At 36.3% G+C, this 23,519-nt stretch overlaps 1 protein-coding gene across 2 annotated transcripts in view; it reads left to right on the forward strand.

The window, feature by feature from the left end:
• The window catches only part of LOC125055804 (pancreatic triacylglycerol lipase-like), a 42,512-nt gene that overhangs the window by 6,821 nt on the left and 12,172 nt on the right, over positions 1–23,519 (forward strand). The gene's annotated exons all lie outside the window — the stretch shown is intronic.

A 23,519-nucleotide genomic window follows, 5' to 3' on the forward strand; every position in this document is an offset into this window, starting at 1 on the left:
GAAAGTCGGCGGCGTGTGTCAGGCACTGAAAGCTGATCCTACTTGCCTATTAGATTTAAAAATGATCATGAAACAGATTCAGAAATCTGGGGCCAAGACCTAAAGAGGTTGTAGCGCCACTGATTTATTTTTTTAATTAAGAATAATATAATCGTGTTTGTACAAAGTACTGATAAACCAGGAAAAATAAAAATCATAGGAAATTGTTTACTAGTTGGAATTTGAATGTGTTTTTCCCCTAAGTATCCATTGTGCCGGTTGCCCTCCCCTTAATATGGTCCTAATACTTTACTTGTAGTATTCGTCACGTATATAATTATTTCAGATACTTTACATTGAAATACATTTATATTCTATAATTCCTAGTTATCTGTGGCAAAGGCCTCCTCCAAATCCCGCCATTTCGGTCTGCACTGTGCCACTCTCTGCCACCCGCTGTTTCATTAACCAGAACTATCCACCTTCTACATTGTCTTCCTCTTTTGAGTTTATGGAACCTTAGGCACCAGTTTAATACGGGTTGCAGACCAAGAGCTAAGCTAAGTTAGTTTAGCTTAGCTCGCATAGCTGACGCAGTTTTCCATACTTGTGTGCAGACCGCAAACTATGCGAACTAAGCTATGTGAGCTAACTAAAATATGCGAAGCTAATTTAGTTGTGTATGCCGATGCGCAGCTACACGAGCTAAGCTAAGCCCCTCCCGCTACCCCGCACACCATTTGCACATCTTTCGCCACACTGACTGAGCTTTGGCTTAGCTGTTGGTGTGCACGCTATTTATTTCTAGCTTAGCTTAGCCTAGCTTGCTTGGCATAGCTTAGTTTAGACTTGGCATAGCTTAGTTTTCGGTCTGCAACCGGCTTAACACTTTGTTGCTCCACTTTTCTGTTCCTCTAGACTTGTGCTCCATTTCCACTTGAGTTTATTTATTTTCATCATTACATCTGCTACATTAGTTACTCTTCTTTATTTTATATATTCTTTTCTTCCCTAGCATACATCGTTCCATTGATCTTTGACACACCTGTTTGAGATCCATATAGTACCTACGGGGTAATACGCAAGTATTAAAAAGCTTCCTTTTAACAAGCTTGTTTTCTTTTTTATCATGCTTTGACGTAACTCTTCGCTTGTCTCTGATGTTAAAACAGATGTTTTTTCTGTGTAGTCTATCAGATACGCGATCAGGCAGATCTGTGGCTGAGAAGCTAGGCAGCAAGTGAGTTTCAAATCTCTCCTTTTCTAAAAAGGGATTAAAGGCTTAAAATTATGTCTAATGGGCTTGGCGTCTCCCGCCGGGATTGGCGACAATAAAACAGATGTTATATTGTAGCGGAAAGAGGCAGTAATCCTTTCCGCGTTGGTGTTTGAACTCAAAGGTTTAAAACGATTAACAATTGCGAATTGCTAATTTAAAGCATTTATTGGAGCGTTACGAAGTACAGTTTAAATTCAATATGCAATAGTTTTACCACAGCCTCTGTTTTCACAATATTGTATCTTTCAAATAATTAACAACGTATTATGCTTGATTGAGCACTAACATATAGGATTTCCTCCGTGAAACACTTTAAATATCATAATTGTAACAGAGTCTTAGAATTAAATTTATATCAGAGACCGGAGATGTACTCATTATGTAATATATGCAGAGAAATTCGTAAAATAAGCGACGGAATGATATGTTTTACTGTAAATAGAATGTAAGAAATTCTGTTTGAATATTAAAGTAACTTTTTAATGACTAAAATAAAACAGTTAAAATAACAATAAAATTATCAGAAGTTGTTTTGTAAGTATTGTTTATACATAATTATTAGATTTAAATAAGCAATGGCCGCTCAGATTTAGGTAAATATGCAATTTCGTATGCAAATGCATATAATGCGGTTAAATTATTGCAATATTGAATTAATTATTACAAAATCAATGAAACGATTTCTTTACACAATATTTAAAAATCTTATTAAAAAAATTTAATTGTCATACCTATATCATGTCTATGAATTGTCAATTATTTTATAATTCGAACTAAATTTTATACCAAAGACAATTTAATTTTCTTGTATATTATTAAGTTTCTCGTGAAACATGAACTGACAGTAAAGGTCGATACAAGAAATAGCTTTCATTTCTCTGTATTTATTTGTTATAGATATACCTTCGGATCGAATATCTAACGAAACCACTAGAGATACTTTCGCTTGTCAATGTTTTAAGCTCTTATTAAACGTGTTTATCGATGATTTGATAACAAACATCACTAAATTAAATTAATCATCTAAAGGGATATTAATAAATAATAGATTAGCTGCTTTCGTTATGATTTTGTATCTAAATCCTTTAATTAATTCATAAAAAATTATTGTCTGATTTATCATACAAATATTTTACGCAGATGTTTAATCTCGCTTTGCTCATTGGTGCCAAGTACGGTCAATATTAATTTTAAAAAAGGTAAAAGGAAGTCTTACATTGTCCTTTACGTGTATGAAGCGCAAAACATACATCGCACACAGCATTCATAAGTCTCCGAGTAGTTATGGCAGGCAACATCTGGGATGCTGGTCCATACCCGCAAGTACTGGACTCGATCTTCCCTAACTCTTACTACAAAAGCAAACCGCCCGGTCTGTGAAGGATACTTGATGCATCAAGTATCTTCACAAACTAATAATGGGCGTGGAGCTGCGAATGCAACCTTGATTGCTTGTCGGGAAGCGAATAAGGCTCTGTTGTTACCACATCCCGCCTAGTGGGAATGATGGTAGCTCCTTGGGGTTTTAATGCATTTTTTCAATTAAGAAAGGCTGTGCATGATATATAGATGATTTTATCATTTTAATAATAATAATTATTATTTATTTATTGCAAGAATATGGTACAAAAATGGAAGGAATTTTTAATTATTAGTCAAAGTCAATTCTTTTATTATATGTATCGTACATATCATACTTTATTAAATTTATATCAATTACAGTGTCTCATGCAAATAATCATTTATTGAATAATACATTTTTCCCAAAAGTAATACACTAAGGCGGTTTTGAAAGACTCTAGTCGGAAGATCTTTTATAATGAAACCCGTGCTTGAAAATCTGTGAGTAGGAGTACTACCCAAAGTACTAGGATTATGTAGGCTAAAAGTGTGTACTGAATTAGGTGTGTCGGAGAGTCTCTTGCCAGTTCTGTTATATGCTTTTGCTTTGATAGGAGTATATAGTATCAGGAATACACAAGTTATATAAATCAATATTTGGACTTTGTTATTGATATACCTACAAACATATTCGTGGACGACACAGAAAAACTAATCTGTGAACATCCGTTTGGCGACGATTTAATTGTTACCCAATTATTGAGTTATTACGACATCAAGGCAAACAACAAAGAACGTGAAACTTTAAATAGGATTGATAAATAGATTCATGGTAATACTTTTCGTTAAAATACATCACAAAACTATTATAATATTTAAACGAAGATGTTAACGAAGGTTTGTAAATATTGAAATGCCAAATATATTTTTAACACAGCAAACTTTTAATAAATTTGTTCTCTATTAGTTTGGATATGACCTTATGTGCTGATATGCAATGCCATTTTAAGTTATTTTTATTGTTAAAATAAGTATCGCAAAAGATAATTTATGAAACCCTGTTAAAACACTTTTAAGCGTTAAATTACTAATACACAAATGAAAATCTACTATCCAATGCCTGAACAAGCTTTTATTTCAACGTGGCAATGACCGCATAGTAGTGTTTAGAATGGAGAAAGCTTTTGAAACATTAAAACCTGTATTCGGACCCTTAAATTCTAACTTATACTTGCTGCATCGTTTGTAGACCATAAAAACTTCTTTCGAATTATTTTTTCTTTATTGCCGTGCCTCTATAGTTTTGTGGTTGTTCGTTTAATTCGAGTAACTGTCTAAACGTCATAAGATCGTATCATTTAAAAGGTTATTATAATTTAACATTATATTCGATTTGACAAAACGCCTAAAACCTATACCTGTTCACAGACTTATAAGACTTATACACGAGATAATCGGAATGACGGAATACTTGAAAATTCTCAGGAAATAGGAAATAGAACCTTGGGGAGCGTTAAAGTATTACGTAAAGAATTTTGGAAGGGGGGGGGGGGTTCCTTTTGTAAAAGATTACGATGCGGGGCGGGGATTGAATTACGTGTTATTGTTAATACATATTATTTTCTACTTACTGGTACCACATAATAGTAACTAAAGAGTCACTAGGTGGTCACGAAACGTTTTACACTAGACTTGGATACAGTACTTTACTTGGGCACTGAAAAACGTTACGGCGAGTTTATGGGGGGGGGGGTGTCAATAATCTCCAAAAATTGCGTTACGTAATACTTGAACGCTCCCTTGGCTGCCGCTACATGTTATCGAAATTCGGCAAAGTAAAGGTTTCGTTTTTATTAAACATTCAAATGTACCTTGAAATTGTTAATTTAAAATGACCATAGCTTATAACGTCTATATTAGATGAATGAATTGGACACCTTTCACGAACAAGTTAAACCACTTTCGCTTCAGCCACTCGAATCAGGTCATTCGGCTCATCGGGATTTCTCCCACTTTTAAAATTATAACAAATATTTTGTATATGATAAAGTTTTTATACGCTTCTTAGTCTGTGGTGTTGTACACTCTATGCTTTTGTATATGCGTGTTTATTTGCGTCTATTTTTAAGTTCTTTTGGCGCCTTAGGGAAAAATGGTGAGAGAATTTTTTTACGATGCGCGCACACCGTCACAAATAACTGACACCCTGAAGTTAGCTATAGTCAACATTTAAGTTTTTTCTATTGTTAGAGTGGTTTTTTCTGCAAAAGTAGAATAAAATGTTTGAAAGGATTTTTATCTTGTTACGCCAAAGAACTTCTAACACGTGTACATAAGTACACACACGTTTCTGCGTTAAAGTCATGATAATTTTGACGCAGGAAATTTTATGGACTAGGGGCATTGAAATTTTACGTTAAATTTTCAAACAATAATGTTAGTCTACGTAATATATGTATAATGTAGAATGACAATACGTCCATTATCCTATGTAAGCCTAAATAATGAAAACAAAAACTGGTTTATAACATTGTTAACGCTAATTTACCAGAGATTTTAGATAATGAGAAATCATAAGAGAGAGATTATCGGACGTCAAGGCAGAATACAAAATACCAGCCGTATCACCTCGGCAACCGTCGTTCCACAACTGAGCGTTTTTTTAGGCAGTTTTTGCCGCTCACCACCACAATGTGGAACCAGTTGCCCACTGAAGTATTTCCGAACCAATTCAACTTAGGGCCAAGAAAAGAGTGTACCAGTTCTTGAAAGGCCGGCAACGCACTTGCGAGCCTTCTGGCAATATGAGTGTCAATGGGCGGCGGTATCAGTTAACATCAGATGAGCCTCCTGCCTATTTGCCTCCTATTACATAAAAAAAGCGTACTAGATTCATTCGAATAATTATTGCGCAATTCCAATTTAGAGTATAAAATTCAAGGCAAGGAGCGCTACGACCCCCATATCGATTTTTGTTTGCACTTATTGATTATTTTTCTTTATAATACGCCCACTATTTGTTCTACATTTTTAGTGACAAATCGCATTCATAATTATTTATCTTTCTAATCTAATCCTTCTAGCTAATCAATTGTACATATAGAAATTAAAATACATCAGGAATATAAATAAAAACCCCTGTTTCGAACACGCCACCGCAAAATCGCTACGTACCACAACTTACTAAAATAAATATAATTCGTACCAATAATTCAATTGCAAATATTTACACTGTATTAGCTATTCAATAGAATAAATTTTACATTACGCGAGTCCAATTACCGATTTTCTATTTGCTGCATTACTAAAAATTGTGTAAGATCGTTGCTTCTAGAAAGAATGCGTAACAAATATCGTGTATCTGCACTGCATTTTAAGGAATAAAACTTACGTAATCTATTCCTATAAACCAATTCGACTTAGCATGCCACTGTCATCTTGAACGTGACACATCTTGTACGGTGAAACTTTGATGACAATTGACATTAACTTTGCGTCGCCTTGCAAAGACAGTATAGGTATTATTGGGAAGTTTAAGAGTATTTTTATTTTGACGAACTTAAAGTAAACAGCTCTTTGACTATCAGTGGCGCTACCTTTGAGGCCTGGGCTTCAGATTTCTGTATGTTGCTTTATCGAATAGGCAAGACATCAGCCTTCTGTGCCAGACAGCGTCAACTTTTTGGGTCCAGAGATAATGTCACACGCTATAAAGACTACATCTTTGTTTATTATAACTACCTTATGATTCAAGATTTGCAGCATTCGGTGCCGACAGTTTTTAGGGATTATAGTTGACCCTTGGCCGAAAGACATAATATAAGATATGCAATATACGTTTCATTGAAAATTTCCTAAATTGCTCAATTGAATGATGAATTACAAATCAATTTAACATAGAAAGTAAATTGTGCAACTCTTAAAATAACCCAAATAATTCGTTATCGTTCTAAAAATGACGTTTTAATTTCATTTATTTCTACAGATAAATTCTATTCAAAATCTGTGGAAATGTCAACTTGACAAGAACAAAATAACTTCTTATACTGTCGACCATTTTTATTTCGTAATACGTTAAAAAATATGTCCAAACTACTATTTTGTGACGCGAAATAGTGATTGCCTTGACGTGAAGCCTTTTATTATTTTTTTACATACCTGACATATAACCTATTGATATACCCAAACTACCTTACATATATCGCAAAAAACTATTTAAAAAAAAAATCTAATCGATTAATATTTGTCTAACTTATATTTTAAACGCGTTTCTGTAATTACACAAGATGATCCGCTCTTGGTACCATCAGTACCATTCATACTTACTACCAAATAATTAACTTACACAATAGGACATTGCTATTAAAGTGACGAATGATGAAGATGCTTTCGAAGGGACTAAGGGTGAGGATACAGAACTTAGCGCAAACTAAGACTCCCATGATGAGGTCCAATACAATTCTGACGTACGGGAGTCAGACTTAGCACTTAGTCATGTTTCTGAATAAGACGGATCCCAATTGGACGTAAGAACTACACAAAATAAATTTCTTCGCCGTACGAACGTACATACATATCCAAGGATGGAACCTACCTAAAAGTTGCACGCTGAATCCGTGCACAACACAAATCTTTAATCGTTCTGCTCAATGCACTGAGAACTGAAGAATTTTAGGCTGAACATTGAACAACCTCCTTAGCATAACACATTTACAGCAACAGTTTTCTAATGGCGCGTCTAAACGGGCCATGTTTTGCTGCAATTGATGGCTGCAACACTGTGGCCGGCAACATTGCAAACAATAGCAGCCACACTATGCAATATTGCAGTAATGTCCCGGCCATATAGCCAAACATGTTTTGTATAGCCACATATGGCCGATATTGCCCCGATGGGTGGCCGGACGATCGCTAGGCTATCGAATTCAACTGCAATATTGCACAGCCAGTTCTATTGTTGTTTCAGTCACTCTCTTTGTTATGGCACAGTGTATCCTTTTCTACGCGACATGACGTTTGCTATGAGTGAAGTGTGCCTGTTGCTATATTCTGTGTTTTGCGATCAGCTGTATTTGACGTTAGAATTACTGCTTTTGACATTCTAGTTCTTGAATAATTTATTATCAAGACTTATTTCTAGACTCAAATTGTCTACAGTTTCACGCCTATTTAAGTAAGGTCGAATCCGCAAACTCTTATTTTTCTGTTTCTTTTTTAAAACAATATAAGCTGGGACAAGTGTGATTTCGTCAGCCATTGTTGCCGGTTGGTGTAGCCCGTTTAGGAGTCTGCATCATGGGCCATACTATTGCAGACATATTGCAACACATTGCCCAGCCATAGATTGTTCGGCCATCAGCTGCATTAAAATATTTTTCTAATGGCCGGACAATTAGTTGCCAACAGTGCAGCCATCAATTGCAGCAAAACATGGCCCGTTTAGACGCGCCATAAAGAAAATAAACATGTTTCCTACAGGCATTCTAAAACAATATAAATATATAAGTGTTTAATTTATTAAAAAGCTTGACTCTTATCCTGTAATACTACATATTGTCGTTTGTCTATATATAAACGAGCATTGCTGGTTTAGTATTTCTACATAATTTTATATTAAGTAAGCTATGATGAACTCTTAAAAAGCGGACTTATCTGCGATTGTTGACATTTTTTTAAATTAGTCTCCATTTTTATTACGTTATCTGACCTCGGTAGTATATTTAAAATTTTACGATTAAAGTCGCGTGTTTTGTAAGTTTATGGGACAATGGCGTGGGTAAAGACAATCTAATATGACAGATTAAAAACTATTTATATTTTGCAAGATTTTTTAACATGCAAATTTTGCAATGTTTAAGCTATTATTTGAATCTTTAATTGCAAGTAAACTGGCTAGAAAGTCATCTTGAGCGTAATTATTTACATTAATTAGTTGTAAAATGCGTATTTGTAATTCTTTTATTCAGAGAAATACTTGCAACTATTGCGAGAAACATAACTTTCTTCGTTAAACTATTGACCAGTGGTTTGCCGCGCACCACCACTATGTGGAACTAGTTGCCCACTGAAGTATTTCCGAACCAATACGAGTTAGGGTCCTTCGAAGAGCGTACAATTGTTTAAAGGCGGGCAACGCGTGAGAGTATCGATGGGTATCACTTAACATTAGATGAGCATCCTGCCCGCTTTCCCCCTGTTAAAAATACATAAGAAACCACAACAAAAAGTTTATTTCGATGCATTAAGACCTGCTATACAACACGTGTTAATTGGTAACTTACAGCCCAATAAATGGAGTGTCCGAAACAATTTGATTGTGTTTATAATTCAAAATGTTGTTTGGAATCCGTTGAAAAAAAACATTTAGTAATGGATTATACCACATTGGTGAAACAGAGTTGATGGTAAAATGCGCAGTGGTCACGCAGTAGGTCACCTGCCCAACACAGTATAATGACCTTAGAATTAAAAGTAGGGCACCAAACAATCGTCGAAGGTCAAAATAACTCCATTTTTTAAATCTTATGTAACCTGTCTGCTGACCTCTCGTTTCATGGTGAAAATCAAATCAAAAAATAAATAAAACAAGTTCCTCAAACTATAAAATTTGTTATTTAAACAATGTTATAAGTTATATATGTTTGCTTTAAATTCACAATGATAATTACTTAGAAAAGTCACGTAAAATATCATTTAAAGTACTTAATTTTAATTATAATCAATAAAATTATTCTTATTAATGTGTGATACACGTAAATAAACTGACATATGTCCATAATTTTCGCAATTCATACGTTATAATTGCTTCGCAAAGTGTTTATCGAAAGACCTAAGTCATTTCTAAATAGTTTTAGAAATCTTAATCCAAACACTTATTTAATATTAGCGAGGAGATATCGTATGTAATAAGATCTAAGTATATCATTAGTGAAAACACAAACTTCTCTAATAACTAAACATTTGAAAACCAAATACAATTAGAAATCGTCTAACGGATTAAGTATTTGTCGTGTGACCTGGTCCACTGTTAGTGGCACATCTCATTGTGAATGCATAGTTACTGTTTCCTGACCTTAACAAGTGAAACATTCTATATGCATTTATATAACAACCTCTTCTGCAAGATAATCAAGCGTACTCGTGAGGAGATAAAAAAAAAACATTGTGTTGAATTGAAAATCTCGTTCACGTTTAATTTCGGCATATAAGTTTTCTAGTAGATACAGTCTACAATATAGTAGTTTCTTCTTCTTTTTACCATCTCCTTTCGAAAGCTGGCTCATAATGGCTACTTTAATTTTGGATGCTGCGCTTCTAAACAATGACTTGATGCTTTGCCAACGAGTCATCAACCAAGACGTGCGTCTGCGGCCAGGTCTCCTTCTACCTGGCACTTTGCGAATTACTAGTATAAGGGGCTTTTGTTTTTCTTTTTTTTTATTGTACTCCAGGTAGTCACAGTACTTACGAGTAAATGTACCGTATAAAGATACTAATGTTTTGTGTACTTCTTAAGTTCGACTGGGACTTTATTTAGCAGCCTGACTTAGCGCATAGTCTGACTCCTATACTTCAAACATGTATTGGATTTTGACTCTCATGTCATAGTAATCTCGTTTCTGTATCCTCACCCTTACACCCTTTACAAGCATCCTTATCATTATCATGTCTAACTTGTGTGGCGATTTCCATAATTGACTCAAGTTAATGATTGGCCGGTATGTACCCTTGGCAAGAGTGGATTATCTGTGCAAGTACAGAAATGCATATAACATAAATAAAAGTTAGATTTATAATATCAATCGATTTGATTTTAAAAATATAGTTTTTTGTGTTATATGTAAGCTAGGCGTTTCTTCTCAGAGTAGTCAGATAGGAAACGTCGACCTCATCTAGTTTAAAAAAAAAATTTGACGTGTAAAAGTGTTTGTAAAAACCTACTTACAGAAATAAATCATTTATCATTTATCATTTAGGTAAAAAATAATAATTCCTGTTTCGCCTCACAGAATGGTAGTTTGGATATTTTTGTAACGTATTACGAAAATAAAAATGGTCGACCGCATGAGAAGTTGTTTTGTTCTTGTCAAGTTGACATTTCAACGGCTTTAAACCTTCCTGTAGTATTTACCTTTAAATAGAATTTATCTGTAGAAATAAATTTAACGTTAGTTTTAACTTATAAAGTACTTCTCTTTTTAGAACGATAACGAATTGTTTGGGTATACTTAGAGAGTTGCACAATTTAATTTCCTTGTTAAATTGATTTGTCATTCTACCATAGATCAATGACGCAATTTAGATTCTTGAGCAAAAATTTTCATTCCAACGTATATTCCGAATCTTCAATTTGTCTTTCAGCCAGCGGTCAACTAAAAAAAAAGCTGTTGGCACTGAATGCTCCAAATATTGAATCATAAAAAGCAAAGATTAAGACTCTCATTCGAAACTCGGCCGTGCACCAATGGACTTTCAGTCTAATTGCGCATTTAACACTCACTCGTAAGATAGAGGAAAACATCGAAAGAAAACCAGTATAGCATGTCTCAAAAACATCTACATACTACATAATATATTTATCTACAAAATGGGTCAAACCCCATATAGGGTAGCGCCGGTGGATTATTATAACAGATAGTAATTTGATCATATTCTGTAATGAAACATTTTAATTGTGAATAAATGTTGTCCTGGTATCGTAAACACGGAAAAACATATCTAGACACATCCTAGCCTTTAAAAACAGTGCAAATTAGTATTATTTATTATTCTTACATACATAGTACAAAAAAAATAGTTTATAGTGGAAAAACCACTACATATATATATATATAAAGCTTTTCTGACCACCGGGAGGTCGAACAACACAACTTCACGCAACCCAACAAAATATTCGGTAGTAATAGAAATAGTCCCCACGGGAAATCGAATCCAGCCTTGCGATTCTCTAACTCACTTTTCGAACTCTCACAGCGGTTTTCGCAGCGGCGGTCGCGCTCAAATCAGTCGTGAAGCTGTCATTTTACGATTTGGCATTCTGATAAACAATAAACTACAAGCTCCCTCCTTATGTGTGAAAACCGCTGTGAGAGTTCGAAAAGTGAGTTACAGAATCGCAAGGCTGAACCGCATAATCAGTCAAATATGCTGACCGCTATATCAAGAATCGTTCATATATTTCAAGCATGTAATTATGTAGATATAAGCAATACTGACCTATCGTAATCATAATTTCCCTATTATTCCATTATATCAGGCCATGATTGTTGCATCATAAAGGAAATGCTTCCGTGATGTAATACGTAATCATAATTTTTTTCTATCATATGATTGAATTTAATCTATAAAGAATCATCTTATGAAAGTGAAAGTAAATTATGTCATAAATTAATAACTAGCCGCTTTCGAAATAATTAATTCAGCGCAGGCGCATCACAATGGCTTTCTGTTGACAGGTGTGGCTATATTGTCTATATTAATCGATTGGGCTGGTATAACCGTCATCGATTCTTAAACTGGTGATAAAATCTAAGTTCAAACGATTGATGCATAATACTAATGGCGCTACAACATTTTAGGTCGGGGCCTCAGATATATGTACCTGTTTTGTGATTTTTTGATTTTTCTAATAGACAAGCAGGTGATCAGCCTTCTGTGCCTAACTCACACCGTTCACTTTTAATTCCCTCGCCGTTCGAGCGAGTAAATGCGCATATAGAAAGTCCATTGGTGCACAGCCGGGGATCGAACTTACGGATAAGAGTCGCACGTTGAAACCACTAGGGCAACACTGCTCTTTTGATGAATTATAAGATTTATTCTTTATTGCCCAATAACTTTTTGACTTGCAGCCCTGCGATTTTGTAACTCACTTTTCGAACTCACACAGCGGTTTTCGAATCGGCGGTCGCTCTGAAATCAGTCGTGAAGCAGTCATTTTATGATTTGGCATTCTGAAAAGGTGGGAGCTTGTAGTTTATTAGAATGTCAAATCATAAAATGACTGCTTCACGACTGATTTCAGAGCGACCGCCGATTCGAAAACCGCTGTGTGAGTTCGAAAAGTGAGTTAGAGAATCGCAGGGCTGGAGTCATGTTTGAGATAAAATTTCACGCAGCCAGATTATTATTAAAACTTTTATTATACAATACGTCGAAAATATTGAAAATGTTTATTGACAAAAATATTTTGTTTTCATAACATTTGTCCGGTTTATTGTTTCTTGTGTTTATATGGCTTAACAAATACATTGCAAGAGCTCGCGTTTCTCCTACCAGTAAAAGCGAGGATAATTCTTTCCGCAGTATCTGAAGCATCGGTGTCAGACGTGTGAAATTCCTAACAACCTTAACAAATGCGAGAAACCTGAGACTACGAGAGAACAATAAATTTGTAACCGACGCGTTTTCTCTTTCATTGTTCTCTAAGGTATAAATTACAGCCTTTTATAAGCAATTATCACTATGATATAAACAAAGTCATGTGTGAAAGGTGTTTGTTGATGTATCAGTTGACGCCATCTCTATTTTATTTTATTTTCATAAAAACTGCGGACATAAATGTTTTCTGTGCCATCCTTACATTCGGTAGCAGTGTTGGCCTAGTGATTACGCTTCCGAGTCTCGTCTTCGCAGTCGTAGCTTTGAACCCCGGCAGTACCAATGGATTTTTTTTGTTTATATGCGCATTTAACACTCGCTGGTACGGGGAAGGAAAGATAGAATAAAATGAACACGAAACAGATTCAGAAATCCGAGGCAAAGAACAAGCGTTGTAGCACGACTAGTTTTATTATATATCCTGCAAATGTTCTCAAATATATGGAACCAGCCCTGTGATTCTGTAACTCACTTCACGAACTCACACAGCGGTTTTCGCATCGGCGGTCGCTCTCAAATCAATCGTGAAGCAGTCATTTTATGATTTGGAATTCTGAAAAGGTGGGAGCTGGTACTTTATTGTTTATCAGAATGCCAAATCATAAAATGACTGCTTCACGACTGATTTGAGAGCGACCGCCGATGCGAAAACCGCTGTGTGAATTCGTGAAGTGAGTTACAGAATCGCAGGGCTGACCTTTTTGTATCAAGTCTTACGTAAATCAAAATCAGGTAGAACTTATAAAATCAACGCTAATATATGACATCCAAGCTCTGTCCAAAGATAAATGCTTATTTCAACTCGTCCTTATTCCAACACGTATAAGAAAAGAAACATACAGACTTTTTTAACACTTTGATTTTTTTCCAAAATGACCAGTCATATAATTAAAATTCGAGACAGATTAATGCCTATTAGTTCATGGTACAACCGCAAGTAAAACTCAAAACATTCACAATTTAAGAACTTAAATCAGTATTTCTAATTTGGCTAAATATTGCTAAATTATATTTCAGTTTCTAAATTCAAATATTTTAGACAAATTCGAAATGTAAGACTTTTTTTTTTTTTTTTTTTTTTAAATATTATGGCAACAGCTTCAACTTTATGCCAGTTTCAAGTAAAAGGTTGGGAAACTACACGCGAAAAAAAATAAACAGAGACATCAAAAGGAAATAAAGGGATAAGCTGGTTAAAAATAAAATATGTACATAAACATATTACATCTTAATATTATTATAGATTATGAAAGAAGATAATACATTATAATACAATAAAGGATAAAGCAAAAGGCAGGAGATTTTAGTCGGAAACGGAACATGAAGTGATTGTAAAGAATTCAGAAAGGAGGTACGGTCATATTGGGAACAAGAAAAGAAAATATGGTCAAGGTCACCAATATCTTCTCCACACTCACAAATATTACTATCAATAATACGAAGCCTTGCTAAATGATGAGGTGTACAAACATGTCCTAAACGCATTCTGGAAATGATAGAAGTGACAGTTTTAGAACTTTTAACCTCAAAGAACCATGGTCTACTGGGGATCCTGGGTTGAATTTCAGCATAATGTTTGCCTTTGAACTTGCTGCTTCTCAACCAAACATCATTCCATGACTCCCAAAGATGGGTTTTCGGAAGAGCAGCTAAATCATGACAATAATTAATGTATGGGACTATGTCTCCATCCTTTATAGCTTCTTTAGCAAGCTCATCGGCTTTCTCGTTTCCTTTAATTCCACTGTGACTTGGAATCCATGCAAAGATAACGGTGTAATTTCTTTGAGAACATATTAAAAGCTTATCACGTATTTCGCAAATAATAGGATAACAAAGTTTCATTTGGAAAGGAAATTTTTCAAGAGATTGTAGTGCACTTTTTGAGTCTGAAAATATGATTGTGCTTTTAGATTTTAATAAAATAACTAGTTCTAAAGCTTTTAAAAGAGCAAAACACTCTCCAGTAAAAACCGAGGATTCAGGAGGAAGTTTAATCTTTTGAATTATTTTATGTTGCCAATGAATTAGACCAACTCCAACACAATCATCAACAGAGATTTTAGAGGCATCTGTAAAAATATAATCCCAACCTTCCCAATTTTGTTCCTCAACGCTACTCATGAAACGAATATTTGTTTCCAGTATATCTTGCTTACGGACGCCTATATTATATCTTATATCCGGATCAAGAATTAAAGAATTGAATTGTGTCATAAATATGGGTAATGACGGAGATCGATGAATGCGGCTGTGTAATGTTAAAAATTTACGAAAGCTTATTATTAGACATGGTAATGATTTGTGACGCCAGTAACGGGATGTATAAATAATATTGTTCAATTCATGCAGCCTTCCATGTAGAGGGTGGTTAGAAAACTGCATAGATTTGAACAAGAATCGATCACTTAAAAATTGCCTTCTTAATTTTAAAGGAGGATCGCAGCATTCTACTTGTAAAGCATTGGATGGGCTTGATTTCATTACTCCTGTCACAATTTTCAAAGCTTTTGACTGAATGACATCAAGTTTTTGACTTCCCAAGACACTTCCTCCATCTAAGAGAAATGTGCCATAATCTAAAACAGATCTTATAAGAGCGTTATACACAAGTTTCATAGAAAACGGATGAGCACCCCACCATACACCTGAAAGGCATTTCATGATGTTAAGCAGCTGTGCACATTTCATAACAACATGTTCATAATGGGCAAGTCCAGACAATTTTGAATCCAATATAACTCCTAAAAATTTAATTTTTGTTTGGAGTGGCAAAGATTGACCATTGAAGGTCACATTTATTATAGGAGTTGTGCGTTTTTTGGAAAATACGACTATAGAACTTTTGGAAACTGAAAGATCTAGGTCATTTTTAACTAACCAGATATTAAGACAATTAAGTGAACTAGACATGGAATTGCAAGCCTTAACCACAGATTTATCAACGGAATAAAAAAGAAGATCATCTGCATATTGTAGCACATTTATATGGGAATTTATAGATAATTCTAAATCATACGTGTAAATATTATATAAAAGTGGGCTTAGTACCGAACCTTGGGGAAGGCCTTTAAAAACTGTACGCTTTAACTCGGTAATATTACCATCTTTCTGAACGATTAATGATATGTATCTGCATGATAGTAAATTGATGATAAAACGTATTAATAACGTAGGAACCTGTAGCTCTAATAATTTGCGTTGTAGAATAGAAATGTTCACATTATCATAGGCGGCAGAGATGTCCAAAAAGGCAGCAACAATATCTTCATCACGCGAAAAAGCTATGCGAATATCTGTGGTCAATATAGCTAAATTGTCTATTGTAGATTTTGACTTCCGAAAACCGTATTGACTATTGGCTATTAAATTATTGTTTTCTATAAACCATTCCAAACGATTCTTCACAAGATGTTCAGCAATTTTAGTTAAAACGGAGGACAACGCAATAGGCCTATATGAGGCAACATCATTGGTAGGTTTGTTAGGTTTTTTAATCGCTATAACTTCTTGAGACTTCCATGTTTCAGGAATATTACCTGTGACCATGACGGAGTTTATTAAATTTAAAAAATACATTAAGGCAGTATCACCAAGATGAGATAAAAATGAGTACATAATACCATCTTGACCAGGAGATGAATCTTTAACATGTGAAAGCACACCTTTCAATTCATGTAATGAAAAAGGAGAGTTTAAAGAGGAAGTGTCATCTATCAAAGACGATTCCAAAGGAAAGTAGATCGATTCAGCAGCTGATGGAGGAGCTAATCTGTCTAAAAAGGCATTTGTTAAAAAAGGGGGAAGTGAAGACGATGATAAAGATTCTTTGAAAGCAGATCGAAAACGTTTAATACTTGTCCAAACTTCTGAAGGGCACGTAGAAGGAGATAAAGAAGTACAAAATTTTTTCCAGCCTGCCTGCTTTTTATCTCTGAGGAGTTTACGTGTGGTACTAATAACTTCATTGAGAATATCTAAATTTTCATTGGACATGTCCTTAGCATAGACTCTCTCAGCTTCCTTTCTTCTGCTTACAGCAACCATACATTCTCTATCCCACCATGGAGGAAAAGGAATCTTATTAGACGGATTTCGTTTGACAGAAAAAATCTGATCGGCAGATTCTATTAAACATGTAGCCAAAGCTTTAGAGGAATTGGTCTCACCACCGCTAACTAATTCAGGCAAATCATTTATTTTAGATTCGACAAGGATTTTAAATGCAAGCCAATCAGCATTATTTAATTTATATTTCACACGAGGTTGTCGTTTTTGATAAGGAGAGCGTCTAATAGGTGAGGATATGATAATCGGGAAATGATCACTGCCAAAAGTAGATGATGAAGTGTACCAAGAACGAGAAGAAGCAAGATCTGGAGTACAAATTGATAAGTCAACCGCGCTAAGCTTTTCATTAGGCTTTGTACGTCTGGTTGGTGAGCCAGTATTAAGTAAACACAAATTATGTAAATCTAATATTTCAACTAAACGTACACCATTGGAGTCAGTAGTGCCACAACCAAACATTTGGTGATGAGAGTTAAAGTCACCCAATAGAAGGAATGGACGACTAAGTGAAGAAAGTAAATTATTAACGCTATTGAGAATTACAAAAGAGGAACGAGCTAGGTAAATGGAAACTATAGAAATATTATCAATTTTTATGCCGACAATATTAATGGCATCATTAGAGATTAATGAAGAAAACGCTATTTCAGAAAAATTAATTGAGTTCCTGACAAGTAACGCTACGCCACCATGGCCATCAAATCTATCATCACGCAAGCAGGTATATCCTGGGATCCTTAATAGGTACCCTGGCTTCAACCACGTTTCAGATAACGCAACAACAACGGGAGAATGTTTATTAATCAAATATATCAAATCATGTTTCTTTGGAACAACACTCCTGCAATTCCATTGAATTATCTTGGAATCCATTATTTTTAATAACATTAACTGATTTAATTTTTTCATTAATAGAGGCAACGTGGGACGGTTTCAATAAGTTTGAGTTTATTAAACTAGTTAATAATGCTAGTATCATTTCTAATACATCAGATTTTTCTTCTTCTTTATTTTTGTGTCCAACCAGAGCACTGCCATTTTTAGGCTCTGGAACTTGGAAATCTTTTAAAACATTATAATGAGCAACGCGATCATAACCATGTTGTGGTTTACGAGGAGAGCGAGGTTTTAAGAATATTGTCTTTTTATTTGAGGCATTAGAAGAATTATTACGAGATACAGACTTCGCTGCGGAAGAATATACGGGTTTTGGTACTTCCGGAATTGTTGAACTTAATGCATCTGCGTATGAAGGCTTAATAGAAGAAAAATATTTACTGGCTTCGGCATAAGACATGCAGCTCTGAGCCATTTTAACTTTGATTTCTGTCTGTCTCACAAATTCTGGACATGACTTATCTATCGCTGAATGGGACCCTTCGACTTCACACATTACACAGTACAGAGGATCTTTATCTGACCTGTCACATGATACACCTGCATGTTGACCTCCACAGTTATAACATATTGGAGTCTTAGAACGACATTGAACTTTGGTATGACCATAACGGCAGCAATTATAGCATTGTATGGTAGGATAAATATATATTTCTACTGGAAGAGCATTATAGCACATGAAAATCCTTTTTGGTAAAACTTGCCCATCGAATGTTAATACAACTGATTCAGAGGGTTTCCAAGAAACCGAGTCATTAATTTTTACCTTGCGATTCAAACGTCTTATTTTAAGTATTTTGCCGCAGCCTATAGGTACGGATACATTTTGTTGAACTTCCTCTACACTCCAATCTACAGGGACCCCGCGAACTAGACCCATTCTTGTTACGCTGAAAGTGGGAATGAAGGCTTTTAACTTTTTCGTTTCCAAAAGATTGCAGTTAAGAAAATTATTGGCGTCTTTATAATCGGAAAAGCCAACTACGCACCTGTTTCTTCCTATACGCTTTACACTTCCGGGAATAATATTATTAAATTTGTTCTGCTTTAAAAAATTGCCAAATGTTATTGGATGGAGAATGGTCCCGTCGTCAGGTGAACTTTGAATACGTTGAACATGTATAAAATAAGGGGAAACATCGGTAGAAACATATTCAGTACGGCCAATCGAACGGGGGTCCGTATTGGTTACTGAAGTTGTGGTGTTGTTTAAATTTCCCGCGTTAGAGTCTTGAGAGATATTTGAATTTTCCGTGTAAGATGTTGATGGTAGAGAGGATGTGCTATGTGAATTATTATTATTTTGCAAGTGTGGAGATGACGTGGATTGAGATATAGGTTTTGAAGTAACCTTTTTAATTAAAATTGACTCATCTTCTACATTGCATAAGCTTTCGCACTGACAGTAATCACCGCTAGAACCACTACCTTTCTTTTTCTTAATTTTCGTACATTGCCGACAAAGGCGCAAATAACGTGTTCGTTTACGACTTCCTTCACCTGTTTGAGATGATACCGAACAATCGGTATCCATTTTGTCAAATTCATCTTGTGAACCAACAGATACATTTGATCCCACAGGGAGATTCAAGCCAACAAGGCCATCATCCCCCCGACCTAAATCGGGGGGCTTGTTCATACAATATTTACAGAAATTACAAAAACTTACCGACTACACGATGACACTATACACAAATATGATATAAAGATTACATATAATACAAAAATTAAAACTACCAGCTTATCCTCTGCGTTTTAACTAGTAAAATTAAATTAAATATTCAACACCGTGAAAAATACGTCTACCATGAACGAAGTTTCCCGCGCTTTTTTCAATGTAATGGTGGCTGTACACACTCGGCGAGACACCCCGAGACAGGCCGAGGGCGAGAGTGTACAGTAGAGCTCTCGTCTCGCCTCGCTTCCTCGCAGTCGGTCTCGCCTCTCTCGGTCGCCTGTCGGTTTTTTGCGCACGAGTCAAAGGGTCTCGCGAGTAAAACGAGAGCGACCTGTACACACTCGTTCAATCACTTGCTCGATGACTGTGGTTGTGACAGGACGTATCGAACAATGTGGTCTAACGAACGCGAATTAGAGTTTTTGGAGTGTTACCAAAGGGAATCGTTGTTATGGAATCCGAAGGATGTAGGACACAAAAATAAACAATCTCTACATGATGCTTGGATGCGAATAAGCCGGCCGATGGATATCCCAATTGAGGAACTAAAGAAAAAGCGAGATTCACTCATGACGTACCGTGGACGTAACTTTATGAACCTAATTACCTATTTCTGTTGCGGTGCATAGTAACCATCCACCATCTTCTACTTCGCCATGGCTTCGTAATTTTTTTTTATGGTAAACGTGAAGAAAATTATAATAACTTATTGCACAAAGACAAACAGCAGCAGCGGTTTCCACGTCCATTATTAACGGTGTTTTAAATACAAATAACGTAACGAGTGTGTACAGGCTGCGCTCTTCTCTCGGTCCTCTCGGTCGAGACTCTCGGCGAGAGGCTCTCGCCGAGTGTGTACAGCCACCATAAGACTTTATCACGAGAGCGCGAACCACGATTCTACTGTCTCTGGTATCGTAAATCTTGATCTAGTTGTGTAAAAGCGGAATTTCCTGATATTCGTGGTAGATGTAGATGTGTCAGATATGCCCTATTAACTTGTAAACTTGTTCGTTGTATAACATGGATGATAAACAAAGTATAGTCATTAAAGGTGTTTGATAACGAAACGCTGCAATGTAATAGGAAGGCACCACCCAGTGGTGGATTTACCAGCAAACTGAGTACCCTGGAGCCTAGGGCGGCAGATTTTTGGGGCGGCATTTGGGAACCGAATTTTTTTGGCTACTTGATAGAAATAAAAAAAAGGGTGCGTGTACTTATGTACGCGCGTAAGAAGTTATACTTCTTTGTCATTATTAAAAATAGTTTTTTGATTATATGCATATAATTAATTACAATTAAATAATCAAAGACTGGAAAAGGTGTCATTATAGTCAATTAAAATTAAATAAATAAATATTTATTATTATTCTCTTACGGCCTGGCCACGGGGATAGGCGGTGCGAACGGCGATGCGGGAGGCGAGGCGACCATTCGCGCGGGGCCGTTTGCAGGCCACGGACCAGTCACGTTTGCCGCCGCGACCAGTAAGGAAGTTCGACAGCGAAATGTCTTTATCGAAATCATCTCGATATTGCTTGGAAAGTAATAGCTTTTGGTGCAAGACCTAATATTTGGAGAAATTGTGGAGAATTCCACAAGAAGTATGAGAAATTCAGAATATATCCAGAATTATTTTTTTGAGTATACCAGAATGAGTATTGAAACCTTCAATTATATTCTTATGAATATTCAACCAGAATTGGAGAAAAAAGTTAATGCAAATAGAATTTTAAGTGCCCCTGAAAAATTGTTTTTGAGATTAACAGCCTGGCCACGGGACATTCGCCGACGCGAATATTCGCGCGGTGCGAACCGCGATGCGTCTAGCGACTGAAATAAACTCATAGCAATGTACTAATCAAGCCACGCGCAACGGCGACCAGCGATGCGACCGGCGAAATGTACCGAGCGAATCGCGCGGGCGACTGACGTCGCGACGGGCGAGCGAAACAAATGCATGAATCAGTACGGTGCAAGCCACGGAGTCGAGCGGCAGTCGCGGCGAATAGAGAAGGGAATAAATAAGTTTAGTCGTGGTCGCGGCGAAAAATGAATACAGAGTTTTTAGTTACTGAAATACTGGCTAGACCAGCTATTTGGAAGTCTGGCCATCCACAGCATTAATTTAATATACCTTAATCTCAAAAACAATTTTTCAGCGGCACTTAAAATTCTATTTGCATTAACTTTTTTCTCCAATTCTGGTTGAATATTCATAAGAATATAATTGAAGGTGTCAATACTCATTCTGGTATACTCAAAAAAATAATTCTGGATATATTCTGAATTACTCATACTTCTTGTGGAATTCTCCACAATTTCTCCAAATATTAGATCTTGCACCAAAAGCTGTTACTTTCCAAGCAATATCGAGATGATTTCGATAAAGACATTTCGCTGTCGAACTTCCTTACTGGTCGCGGCGGCAAACGTGACTGGTCCGTGGCCTGCAAACGGCCCCGCGCGAATGGTCGCCTCGCCTCCCGCATCGCAGTTCGCACCGCCGATCCCCGTGGCCAGGCCGTAAGGTATATTAAATTAATGCTGTGGATGGCCAGACTTCCAAATAGCTGGTCTAGCCAGTATGTCAGTAACAAAAAACTCTGTATTCATTTTTCGCCGCGACCACGACTAAACTTATTTATTCCCTTCTCTATTCGCCGCGACTGCCGCTCGACTCCGTGGCTTGCACCGTACTGATTCATGCATTTGTTTCGCTCGCCCGTCGCGACGTCAGTCGCCCGCGCGATTCGCTCGGTACATTTCGCCGGTCGCATCGCTGGTCGCCGTTGCGCGTGGCTTGATTAGTACATTGATATGAGTTTATTTCAGTCGCTAGACGCATCGCGGTTCGCACCGCGCGAATATTCGCGTCGGCGAATGTCCCGTGGCCAGGCTGTTACATTTGGTGTAACATAAATTCTATTATTATTCGAATGTTGTTTTTAAATTATGTCCAATGCCGTAGCATGTTTTGTGGGCAACTTCATTCTGTTAATTTTGTGTCACGGTGCGCGCGCATCGTAAAATCGCTCTCATCAATTTTTCATAACGCGCCTAAAGAAGTATAACTTCAAAAAATCTGTGTGAGTTGATGTTTTACAGATAGATCTGTTGTCTGTAACAAAATTTGCCGATGACTTTCCCCGCTCACTTGTCATTGTACATTCGGAGTAGCAAACTTCCATATTCTAGAGTAAAACAGCTAGTGCGCCTCTAACAACCAACCAGTCAAACTTCGTATGAGCGAAAAGAGTGAAATTGCAGAAAATTTCCTTCTTCTCCCTTCCCCCTACCAATCCATACATGTCAGTCCTACTACTGGTTGGAGGCTGCGAACTGCATGGTTTGTGTATAATTTACTCAAAAATCAAATTTACCTATATTGTGCAATGTTACGTGCAATTTCAGCAAATTTTTTGGATTCTAGTGCTTCTAGATAGATCTATATCTTGAAAAATTGTCATTCGGCCACTGACACCACCTCAGAGTAATCGTTTAAGCCCTCAGCTTATTTCTTTCTCTCTTCTCTCTCTCTTTCTTCTCTTCACGATTAAATAATCAAAGCAGAAATCTGTCCACTCCGTGCTAAATTAGGTTTACGGGGCACAAACAACCAGTCGCGCTTCAACCTGTAGGTCTCAAACTTCTGTATCTCTTTCGTGACTTTTTTTCTTAATAGGCAAGTAGGTGATCAGCCTTCTGTGCGTGAGACACGCCATCGATTTTTAGGAATAAGTCATGCAGGTTTCCTCACGATGTTGGTTTGATACAGTGACAAATAACAAACAGAACGCGCCATTGTTTTGTTTTACATTTACACCAAAGCTTTCTGATTAAAGACGTGAATGTTTAGTAGTTTAGTAAATGTTTAATAAACTTAAACTA

The sequence above is a fragment of the Pieris napi genome, chromosome 14, assembly GCF_905475465.1.
Source record: "Pieris napi chromosome 14, ilPieNapi1.2, whole genome shotgun sequence".
Lineage (NCBI taxonomy): Eukaryota > Metazoa > Arthropoda > Insecta > Lepidoptera > Pieridae > Pieris > Pieris napi.